Below are 10,333 nucleotides of genomic sequence, written 5' to 3'. Positions count from 1 at the left end.
GGAGCAAAGGGAAGTTTAAGCATCCACAGCCAGCAAATAAAAGAGGGCACCAAGAGAGGATGTGTTCTCCCTGGTTTCAGTTTTGTCACAGCTAGGGTCAGGAGGCTCTGACCCAAGTGAGCATTGCTCTCACAAGGCCATTCTAGATTTTGACTCATGGGATAAAATCTTCAGCCCCTGCCCCTCAGTTCCAAGTCATTATAAAGCGGGAAATTTCCCCTGACCCCTTCGCAGGTGGGAACTGGAGTGAGGGTGCTGGGGATAGCTGGCTATTTAGGTGCCAGTTGGGGCAAACTCCATTCACTGGAATCCATTGCACTGAACCCCTCACAGGAGGGAGCATGCAGGTGAGTGGGTGCGGGAGCTGGGCAAGTGTTTTTGGGGAACAGCAGGAGCAAAACTCCATGCAGGCCCTGCAGCAGCATCTAGAGGCGGGTACCCATGACCCCTGAAGTCCCAGAGGGCATCTGTTACAGTGCTCTTTTAGCTTTGCTGTTTTTGGACAGCTTAAGTGTTAAACAGTTCAGTGGACCCTCTGTCTTTTTGCACGAGGTGGTTGCTCTCCACCATTGAGGGCAGAGGGTCAGTGTGACAGCCTTTAGCGTCCACACCCGTGGCACCCAGGAAAAATTTGTTTGGCATCCAGGAAAAATTAGGTCACATGAATGAATTCAAGGGTGGTACATGTGGAGGATTTTATTGCTGATGAAAGTGGCTCTCAGTGGAAAGGTAATGGAGCAGGAAGGTGATCTTCCCACAGAATTTGGCCATCCCTGGCCAGACTCCTGTCTGAAGCAATGCGGTCAAGCCATCCCTCTGAAGTCAAGCTGCCCCTCTCCAACATCAAACTGTAGTCTCTTATGTCCAGCTGCTTCTCCTCTTCTCTGCTCTGTCAGTGGAGCCTGGGGTTTTTATGGGCATAGGATCGGGGGTGGGGCGGGACATGAGTGGTTTTGGAAAAGGCAACATCGCATGGGAAAACAGGAATGCATGTTCTCACTTGGGGCCATGGTTCCAGGCTTGGACTTGATGCCTTCACAGCTGGATTCTATCAAATATTTAAAGAAGAACTAATACCAATCCTACTCAAACTATTCCAAAAAATAGAGGAGGAGGGGATACTTAGAAACTCATCCTACAAGGCCAGTATTACCCTGATACCAAAACCAGACAAAGACACATCAAAAAAAGAAAACTAAAGGCCAATACTTCTGATGAATATTGATGCAAAAATCCTCAACAAAATATTAGCAAACTAAATTCAACAATACCTTAGAGAGATCATTCTTCATGACCAAGTGGAATTTTTCCCTGGGATGTAAGGATAGTTCAACATGCACAAATTAATCAATGTGATATATAAAAAGAATGAAGGACAAAAACCATATAATCATTTCAACTGACTCAGAAAAAGCATTTGATAATATTCAACATCCCTTCATGATAAAACCCCTCAAAAAAATAAAATGGCATAGAAGGAACATACCTCAACATAATAAAAGTCATATACAATAGACACACAGTATCAGGCTGAATGGGAAAAAACTGAAAGGCATTTTTCTAAGATCTGGAATGCAACAAGGATGCCCATTTTCACCACTGTTAGCTGTTATTCCACGTAGTACTAAAATTCCTAGGTAGAACAATCAGACGAGGAAAATATAAGGCCATCCAAATTGGAAAGGAAGAAGTTGAATTATCCTTGTATGCAGATGATATAATCTTATATCTGGAAAAAATCTGAAGAATCCACCAAAAACTATTAGAACTGATAAACAAATTCAGTGAAGTTGCAGGATACAAAATCAATATACAAAAATCAGTAGCATTTCTATATGCTGACAGTGAACAATCTGAAAATGAAATAAAAAAGTAATTCCATTTACAATAGCCACAAATAAAATTAAATACCTAGTAATTAACCAAAGAAGTGTAAGTTCTCTATAATGAAAACTCTGAAACACTGATGAAAGAAATTGAAGAGGACACCAAAAATGAAAAGATGTTTCATGTTCATGGATTGGAAGATTCAATATTATTAAAATATCAATACTACCCAAAGCAATCCACAGATTCAACGCAATCCCTGTCAAAATACCAATGACATTCTTCACAGAAATAGAAAAAAAATCCTAAAATTTATATGGAACCACAAAAGATCCAGAATAGCCAAAGCTTTCCTAAGCAAAAAGAAGAAAACTGGAGGAATCACATTACCTGATTTCAAATTACACCACAGAGCTGTAGTAACCCAAATGGCATGGTCCTGGCATAAAAACAGACATAGAGCAATGGAACAGAATAGAGAGCCCAGAAACAAATCCACACACTTACAGTGAACTCATTTTTGACAAAGGGGCCTACTATTTGATAGCAAAACAGGGTGACTATAGTCAATAATAACTTAATTGTACATTAAAAAACTAACTAAAAGAGTATAATTGGATTGTTTGTAATACAAAGGATAAATGCTTGAGGGAATGAATATCCCATTCTACATGATGTGATTATTACACATTGCATGCCTGTATTAAAACATCTCATGTACACCTACTATGTACTCACAAAAATTAAACATTAAAATAAAAAATTAATTTCTGAAACAGGCTGACAAAGACTTCAAATGTTTGAATGGTCAAAGAGATATGTTGAAGATCAACTTGAACTTTAAAAGAAAAACAAAAGCTAAAGTAAAAACAGGCAGAAATAAAATAGGTGAATATGGAAAAGGTCCAATTAGAAGTATTGGAAATTATTTTTAAGTGGTCAGTGAAATCTTTAAAGATTAGTAAAGAAATTTGTTAAAGAAACATCAAAAGATTGAATTAATTCTAGACTGGACAACAGTAGTAAGGAAATTGCTAAAAGTAGCACAGAGAGATAAAAGTTTAAAAATATAGGAAAGCAGCAAAAAGTCTTGGAGAATTGACTAAAAGGTGGACAGATGGGAAAAAAATCCATCATATTAATATATCCAATAGGAGTTCTAGGAAAGGAGAATGGAGAAAATGCCTGAGAAATAATATTTAAGGAAAGAAATATTGAGAAGTTTCCAGAATTTGGAAAAGATATGACTTTTAGGTCTATCCCCTCATACTAAATAAGGGCAATTCTGTAATTACATTTCAGAATATTAAGGATAAAGTATAAAACCTAAAAGCTACCACAGCCTACAAATCAATATAAGAAATGGCAGACAATCCAGTAGAAAAATGGGCAAAAGATATAAATAATCACTTCACAAAAGAAGTTACATAATGGCAATTTTAAAAGGGGACTAATTTCATTAGTCATCAAAGAAATTCAAATTATAACTACTATGAGATACCTCAACACACCACAATAATGGATGAAATGAAAATGACAGATAGTACCAAGTGGTGGTAGAATATCAGCCAATGGCACTTTCACATACCATTGGCGGGAGTGTAAACTGGTACAACTTTTTTGGAAAACCTTTTAGCAGTATACACCAAAGCTGAGCATACACATACCTTATGACCTGGCAATTCCATTCTAAATAAAATTGCATACATATGTTCAGAAATGCATATATATGTTCACCAAAAGACACAGAATGTTAATAGCAACGCTATTCTGATAGCCAAAAGTTTTAAATTACACTAATGTTCATCAAGAAAAGAATAGAGAAATTGTGGTGTATTCATACAATGAAATATAATACAACCCTGAGAATGAATGAATGATGTCTCATGAAACAACATGAATAAATTTTATAAACCATGTTGATCAAAAGAAACCAAAGGTTGGGAGATACTATTTGAAAAACATATCTGATAAAGGATTTATATCAGAATATATAAAAAACACTAACATCTCAATAAGAAGAAAACCCATTTTTTGTTTTTGTTTCAATTGATACATAATATTTACATATTTGTAGGGTACATGTATTTGCTACATGAATACAATATGTAGTGATCAAGTCAGGGCATTTGGGGTATCCATCACCTTACTTACCATTTCTATGTGTTGGGACCATTTCAAGTCCTCTCTTCTAGCTAACTTGAAATATACAACACATTATTGCCAGCTATAGTCATTCTACTCTGCTTTTGAACATTAGAACTTATATCTTCTATCTAATTGTATGTTTATACCCATTAACCAACATCTCTTTAAGCTCCCTTACTCTCACACACTGTTCCCAGCCTCTGGTATCTATCATTTGTATCCTCTACCTCCATAAGATTAACTTTTTCAGCTCCCACATATGAGTGAGAACATGTAGTATTTGTCTTTCTGTGCTTCATTTATTTCACTTGCATAATGAGCTGCAGTTCCATCCATATTGCTGCAAATGACATGATTTCATTCTTTTTAATGGCCAAATAGTATTCCTTTGTGTATATATACATTTTCTTTATCCATTCATTGATGAACACTTCAGTTGATTCTGTATCTTTGCTATTATGAATAAGGCTGCAATAAACATGCAAGTGTAGGTATCCCTGTGATATACCAATTTCCTTTTCTTCGATAAATACTCAGTAGTGGCCTTGCTGACTCATATGGTAGTTCTATGTTTAGTTTTTTGATAAATCACCAAACTGTTTTCTGTAGTGGTTGTACTAATCCATATTCCCATCAATGGTGTATAAAGAGTTTTGTTTTCTCCACATTTGCCAGTGTCTTTTTTTTTTTTTTGAGATGGAGTCTTGCTCTGTCACCCCAGCTGGAGTGCAGTGGCATGACCTCGGCTCACTGCAACTTCTGCCTCCTGAGTTCAAGTGATTCTCCTGCCTCAGTCTCCCGAGTAGCTGGGATTACAGGTGCGTGCCACCATGCCTGGCTAATTTTTGTATTTTTAATAGTGATGGGGTTTCACCATGTTGGTCAGGCTCGTCTCGAACTCCTGACATCGTGATCTGCCCACTTCGGCCTCCTAAAGTGCTGGGATTACAGGCATGAGCCACTGTGCCCAGCCGCCAGTGTCTTTTTGTTGTTGTTTTAAAAATTACCATTCTAACTGGGCTAAGATGATATCTCATTGTGCTTTTGGTTTGCATTTCCCTGATGATTGGAAGTGTGGAGTATTTTTTCATATACCTGTTGGCCATTTGTACATCTTCTTTTGAGAAATGTTTATTCATGCCCTTTGCCCACTTTTTACTGGGATTATTTGTTTTCTACTTTTGAGTTGTTTGAGTTCTTTATATATTCTGGATACCAGTCTTTTGTCAGATGAATTGTTTGCAAATATTTTTTCCCATCCAACAGGTTGTCTCTTTGTCAATTGTTTCCTCTGCTGTCCTGAAGTATTTTAGGGTAATATAGTCCCTTTTGTTTATTTTTATTTTAGTTGCCTGAGCTTTTGAGTTCTAGCCATAAAATCTTTGCCTAGACCAATGTCCTGAAATGTTTCGCCTATGTTTTCTTCTAGTCATTTTATAGTTTCAGTCTTTAATCCATTGTGAGTTGATTTTTGTATATGGTGAGAGACAAGGGTCTAATTTCATTTTTCCGCATATGGATATTGAATTTTCCCAGCACTATTTATTGAAGTGGGTGTCCTCTCCCCAGTGTATGTTCTTGACAGCTTTGTTAAGTTCATTTGGATGTCAAAATGTGGATTTTATTTGCGTTTTCTATTCTGTCCCATTGCTATATGTGTCTATTTTATACCAATACCATGCTGTTTTGATTACTATAGCCTTGTAATATATTTTGAACTCATGTAGTCTGATGCATCCAGCTTTGTTCTTTTTGCTGAAGATTGATTTGGCTAATCTCACTCTGTTTTAATTCTGTATAAATTTTAGGATTTTTTTTCTAATTCCGTGACAAATATCATTGGTATTTTGATAAGGATTGCATTGAATCTGTAGATTGCTGTGGATAGTACTGTCATTTTAATTATATTAATTCTTCCAATCCATGAGCATGTGCTGTCTTGCCACGTTTGTGTCCTCTTCAATTTCTTTCATCAGTGCTTTGTAGTTTTCCCTGTAGACATCTTTCATTACTTTGGTTAGATTTATTTCTAAGTATTTATTTTATTGTAGCTATTGTAAATGGGATTGTTCTCTTGATTTCTTTCTCAGCTAGCTCGTTATTGGTGTATAGAAATGCTATACACTGATTTTTGTATGTTGATTTGTATCCTGCAACTTTACTGAATTTATTCATCAGATCTAAGAATTTTTTGGTGGAGCCTTTAGGTTTTTCTAGATGTAAGATTATATTATCTGCAGAGAGGGACAATTTGATTTCCTCTTTTCTAACTAAGATGCCTTTTATTTATTTCTCTTGCCTGATTGCTCTGGCTAGAACTTCTGGTACTATGTTGAATAGAAGTGGTGAAAGTGAGTATCCTTCTCTTGTTCCAGTTCTTAGAGGAAAGCCTTTCAAAATTTCCCCATTCAGTATGATGTTAGCTGTAGGTTTGTCATATACAAAATGTATTATGTGGTGGTATGTTTCCTCTATGCCTAGTTTTGTGAGAGTTTTTATTGTGAAGGGATGTTGAATTTTATCAAATCCTTTTCTGCAACAGTTGAGAGGATCATATCATCTTTGTCCTTTATTTTGTTGATGTGATGTATCATGTTTATTAATATGCATATGTTGAACCATCCTGGCATCCCTGGGAAAAAAATCTCAATCATGGTGTATTATTTTTCGGATGTGCTGCTGGATTCAGTTTTGTTGCATTTTTTGGAGAATATTTGCATCTATATTCATCAGGAATATTATTCTATAGTTTTCTTTTTTGTTGTTGCATCCTTTTCTGGTTTGAGTGTCAGGATAATGCTGGCGTCATGGAATGAGTTAGGGAGAATTCCCTCCTCTTCAAGCCTTTGCAATAGTTTGAAGAGAATTGATATTAGTTCTTCTTTGAAAGTTTGGTAGAATTCAGCAGTGAACCCAGCTGGTCTTGGAGTTTTCTTTGTTGGGGAGCTTCTTATTACTGCTTTAATTTCATTATTTGTTATTGATCTGTTCAGGTTTTTTATTTCTTCCTAATTCAGTCTTGGTAGGTTGTATAAATACAGGAATACATCCACTTCAGTTTGTTGGTGTATAGTTGTTCATAACAGTCTCTAATGATCATTTGTATTTGTATGGTATCAGTTGTAATGTTTCCTTTTTTGTTTTATTTATTTGGGTCTTTTTTTTCTTGGTTAGTCTACTAAGTGGTTTTTCAATGTTTATCTTTTCAAAAACCGAACTTTTTGTTTAGTTGTTCCTTTGGGGTTTTTTGTTTGGTTCGTTGGTTTTTTGTTTGTTTGTTTTGTTTTTGTTTTTTTGGGGGGGTCTCCATTGTTTTAGTTCTGCTCTGGTCTTTATTATTTCTCTTCTACTAATTTTGGGTTTGGTTTGTTCTTGCTTTTCTAGTTTCTTGAGGTGCACTGTTAGATTGTTTATTTGAAATCTTTCAACTTTTCTGATGTAGAGACTTATGGCTATAAACTTTTCTCTTAGCACTGTTTTGCTATATCCCATAGGTGTTGGTGTGTTGTGTTTTGATTTTTATTTGTTTCAAGAAAAGTTTTTATTTCCTTCATCCATTTTTTCCATGACCAAATGGTCATTCAGGAATATGTTGTTAAATTGCCATGTATTTGTGTGGTTTCCAAAGTTCCTCTTGTTATTGATTTCTAGTTTTATTCTATGGTGGTCTGAGAAGATACTGGGTGTAATTTTGATTTTGATTTAAAAAAAATTTTTTTTTGCCAGAACATGTTCTTATCTGAAATTTTAATTTTTAAGAATTAAAATTGTTTTTTTTCTAGCTCATGGTGTATCTTGGAGGATGTTTCATGCGCTGATGAGACGAATGTGTATTCTGTAGCTGATGGATGAAGTGTTCTGTAAATGTCTATTAGGTCTACTTGGTCTAATGTTCAGTTTAAATCCAATGTTTGTTAATTTTCTGTTCAGATGATCTGTCTAATGCTGAGATTGGGTTCTTGAAGTCCAAATTATTATTGTATTGGGGTCTGTCTGTCCCCTTTTTTTTCTTTTTGAGACAGGGTCTCACTCTGTCACCCAATCTATTAGGCAGTTCTCGCATTGCCATGAAGAAATACCTGAGACTGGGTAATTTATTAAAAAAAAAAAAAAAGACGTTTAATTAGCTCACAGTTCTGTAGGCTGTACAGGAGACAGTGCTGGCATCAGCTTCTGGGGAAGCCTCAGGGAGCTTTTACTTATGGCAGAAGGCAAAGCAGCAGCAGGCACAGCACATGACAATAGCAGAAGCAAGAAAGACAGGGGGCGGGGGGAGGTGTCACACACTTTTAAATGACCAGATCTTGTGAGAACTCACTATCACAAAGACAGCACCAAGCCCTGAGGGATCTGCTGTCATGATCCAAACATCTCCCACCAGGCCTCATCTCCAGCACTGGTGACTACAATGCAAGATGAGATGTGGTTGGTGACAAATATCCAAACTACATAGTTCTAACCCTAGGCCCTCTCAAATCTCATGTCTTTCTCACATTGCAAAATATAATCATGCTTTCTCAACAGTACCCCGAAGTCTTAACTCATTCCAGCATTACCTCAAAAGTCCATAGTCTCATCAGAGACAAGGCAAATCCTTTCCACCTATGAGCCTGTAAAATAAAAACAATTTAGTTACTTTCAAGATACAATGGGGGTATAGGGTTCGGATAAACATTCCTGTTCCAAAAGGAGGAAATAGGCCAAAAGAAAGGGGCTACAGGCCCTATGCAAGTTTGAAACCCAGCAGGAGAGTTATTAAATATTAAAGCTACAAAATAATCTCCTTTGACTCCATTTCCCACATCCAGGGCACACTAGTGAAAGGAGTGGGCTCCCAAGGTCTTTGGCAGCTCTACCTCTGTGGATTTTCACGGTTCAACCCCCAGGGCTGCTCTCATTGGTTGGAGTTGAATGCATGCAGGTTTTCCAGGTGCAGGGTGCAAGCTGCTGGTAGATTGCCCATTCTGGGGTCTGAAGGACAGTTGCCCCATCCCACAGCTCCACTAGTCAGTGCCCCATTGGGGACTCTGTGTGAGGACTCCAATCCCATATTTCTCCTCCACACTGTCCTAGTAGAGGTTCTCTGTGAGGGTTCTGCCCCTGCAACAGGCTTCTGTCTGGGCACTCAGGCTTTCCTATACACCTTCTGAAATCTAGGCAGAGGCTGCCAAGCCTCCTTAACTCTTAAATTGTTTGCACCTGCAGGCTTAACACCACATGGAAGCCACCAAGGCTTACAGCTTGCATTTTCTGAAGTGGCAGCTTGAACTGTACATGGGCGCCTTTAAGCCAGGGCTGGAGCTGGAGCTGGAGCAGCTGGGATGTGGAGAGCAATGTCCCAAGGCTGCACAAGGCAATGGTGCCCCAGGCCTGGCATAGGAAACCATTGTTCCTTCATAAGCCTCTAGGCCTGTGATGGGAGGGGCTGCCAGAAGGTCTTTGAAATGGCTTTGAGGCATTTTCGCCTTGTATATTAGCATTTGCCTCCCTTTTAGTTAAGCAAACGTCTTTAGTAAGTGGTTCTCCTATAGTCTGCTTTAATTCCTTTCCCCAAAAAGTTTTATTTTTCTCTACCACATGACTAGGCTGCAAATTTTTCAAACTATTACACTCTGCTTCCTGTATAAATATAATTTCCAACTTTAAGTAATTTCTTTGTTCTGTATCCAAGTGTAGGCTGTTAGAAGCAGTCACACCACTTCTTGAACACTTTGTGGATTGGAAATTTCTTCTGCCAGATCCTCTAGGTCATCACTTTCAAGATCAAACTTCCACAGATTTCTACGGCATAAACAGAATGCAGCCAAGCTCTTTTCCAAGACATAACACACATGATCTTTGCTCCAGTTCCCAATAAGTTCCTCATTTCCATCTGAGATCTCGTCAGCCTGGACTTCACTGTCCATATCACCATCAGCATTTTGGTCACAACTATTTAACCAGTCTCTAATAAGTTCCATACCTTCCCTCATCATCCTATCTTCTTCTGAGCCCTCCAAACTCCCAACTTCTGCCTGTTACCCAGTTCCAAATCTGCTTCCCAATCTTCGGGTATCTTTATAGCAACATCCAACTCCTTGGTACCAATTTTCTGTGTTAGGCGATTCTTGTATTGCTATAAAGAAATACTTGAGACTGGAAAATTTATAAAGAAGATAGGTTTCATTGGCTTACAATTCTGCAGGCTGTATAGGAAACAGCACTGTCATCAGCTTCTGGGGAGGGTTCAGGAAACTTTTACTCATGGCAGAAGGTGAAGCAGGAGCAGGCACATCACATGATGAAAGCAGGAGCAAGAAAGAGATTGAGGGGATTGGTGCCACACATTTAAAATGACCAGATTTCATGAGAACTCATG

At 37.8% G+C, this 10,333-nt stretch overlaps 1 long non-coding RNA gene across 1 annotated transcript; it reads right to left on the bottom strand.

The window, feature by feature from the left end:
• Window positions 1-681: 681 nt before the first annotated feature.
• On the bottom strand, window positions 682-9,321 carry LOC129136134 (uncharacterized). The gene is made up of 3 exons (XR_008537452.2): window positions 9,175-9,321; window positions 8,532-8,585; window positions 682-902 (listed from the first exon to the last, which is right to left on the bottom strand). It is a non-coding gene; the product is annotated as an uncharacterized LOC129136134 (long non-coding RNA).
• Between the last annotated feature and the right edge of the window lie 1,012 nt (window positions 9,322-10,333).

Source organism: Pan troglodytes, chromosome 8, assembly GCF_028858775.2.
Source record: "Pan troglodytes isolate AG18354 chromosome 8, NHGRI_mPanTro3-v2.0_pri, whole genome shotgun sequence".
Classification (NCBI taxonomy): domain Eukaryota; kingdom Metazoa; phylum Chordata; class Mammalia; order Primates; family Hominidae; genus Pan; species Pan troglodytes.
This window is presented reverse-complemented; position numbering and strand designations above follow the sequence as displayed.